We start from the raw sequence: 2269 nt of genomic DNA on the forward strand, positions 1-2269 counted from the left end.
TTGGGACCATTCGCCGTCTTCCATATATCTGGTAGGTCTCTTGTCTCCAGTGACCTACTATACACTATGGAGAGTGGCAAGCAAAGTGCCTCTGCACACTCTTTCAGTACTCATGGCGAGATCCCGTCTGGACCAACAACCTTTCTAACATCCAGATCCAGCAGGTGTCTCTTGACCTCCTCTCTCGTAATTTCAAACTCTTCCAAGGCCGCCTGGTTTACGTCCCTTTCTCCTAGCACAGTGACCTCACCTTGTTCTGTTGTGAAGACCTCTTGGAACCTCTTGTTGAGTTCATCACACACCTCTTTGTCATTCTCTGTATACCTGTCCTCGCCTGTTCTAAGCTTCACTACCTGTTCTTTCACTTTTGTTTTCCTTCTGATGGTGACTGTGGAGTAGCTTTGGTTCGGTCTTGGCTTTGTTTGCTATATCATTTTCATAACTTTTCTCTGCTTATCTTCTCACCCTGACATACTCATTCCTGGTTCTCTGGTATCTCTCTCTGCTCTCTGGTGTTCTGTTATTCCGGAAGTTCCTCCACGCCCTTTTGTTCAGTTTCTTTCCTTCCATACATGCCCTATTATACCATGGATTCTTCTTTTGCATCTCGGATTTTTCCTTTTGGGCCAGGATGTATCTGCTTACTGCCTCCTGACACTTTTGGGTGACATAGTCCATCATATCTTGTACAGACTTAGCTCTGAGGTCTGTGTCCCAAGGTATTTCCCTTAGGAAGCTTCTCATCTTCTCATAATTTCCCTTTCGGTATGCCAGCCTTTTGTTTCCTAGTTCTTTTTCGGCGGGGATAATTCCTAGCTCTACCAGGTAGAGCTGTGTGTGTGTGTGTGTGTGTGTGTGTGTGTGTGTGTGTGTGTGTGTGTGTGTCCGCGTGTGTGTGTGTGGATAAAAAAATTAGTTAGTTAGTAACAGTTGATTGATTGGCAGTTGAGAGGCGGGCCGAAAGAGCAGACCTCAACCCCCGCAAGTACAACTAGGTGAATACACACGCACACACGTACACACACACAGATGGTGCACCCTAAAGAGGGTGCAGAAGCACTAAGTGTGCCTCTCCCTATGGTGTATAACAGGTCACTGCAAACATGAGACCTACCAGAAAGCTGGAAGAACAGCTAATGTAATCCGAATATACAACATTGGTGACAGGCAAAGAGGCACTGAACTACAGGTCTATCTCCCAAACACGTATACCATGCAAGATGATGGAGAAGATCGTCAGGAAACGGCTCGAAGAACATCTGAAGGAAAAGATCTCTGAAACACACAACCAGCATGGCTAGAGGGATGGTAAATCGTGCCTCACAGGCTTAAAAGAATTCGATGACCAGGTGACGAAAATTAGGCAAGAAAGAGAAGGGTGGGCAGACTGCATTTTCTTGGATTTTCAGAAAGCCTTTGACAAAGTACCAAATAAAAGGCTGTTGCACACGTTGGAGAAACAGGCAGGAGTAAAAGGTAAGGGTGCTCCAGTGGATAAGGAAGTACCTAAGCAACCGGATACAGCGAGTAACTGTGAGGGAGGGAGACATCAGAGTGGCGAGATGTCACCAGCGGAGTCCTACAGGGCTTTGTACTTGAACCCATCCTGTTTCTGATATATGTATACGATCTTCCAGAGGGTATAGACTCATTCCTCTCAATGTTTGCTGATGATGCAAAAATTATGAGAAGAATCAAGACAGATGAAGATAGACAGAGACTACAGGACGACCTGGAAAACTGGATTAATTCGTCTAGAAAATGCCTACTTAAGTTTAACTCAGGAAAGTGTAAATTAATGATATTAGGCGAAGGGAGCAGGAGGCTGAACACAAGGTACCATCTGGGAGGTGAAATCCTGCAAGAATCAAATAGAGAGAAAGATCTGGGGTTGAACCTGTCACAACGAACCTGTCCCTAGAGACCCATATCAAAAGGATATCATCAAAAGCATATGCTAGATTGGCCAAGATAAGAACTGCCTTTAGAAACTTGTGAAAATAATCGTTCAGGACCTTGTATACCACTTATGTCAGACCAATCCTGGAGTATGCAGCTTCAGCTTGGAATCCATACCTAGTTAATTGCAAGGCAAAGTTAGAGAAGATTTAGAGATATGCTACCAGAATAGTCTCGGAACTGAGAGGTATGATCTACGCTGAAACACTATGCAAGCCAAACATCACGACACTAGAAGACAGAAGAGTAGGGGGAGACACAATCATCTCCTACAAAATTCTCAGGTGAATTGATAGGGTAGTGTTACGGA

This window comes from Procambarus clarkii, chromosome 90 (genome assembly GCF_040958095.1).
Source record: "Procambarus clarkii isolate CNS0578487 chromosome 90, FALCON_Pclarkii_2.0, whole genome shotgun sequence".
In the NCBI taxonomy this organism is placed as follows: Eukaryota; Metazoa; Arthropoda; class Malacostraca; order Decapoda; family Cambaridae; genus Procambarus; species Procambarus clarkii.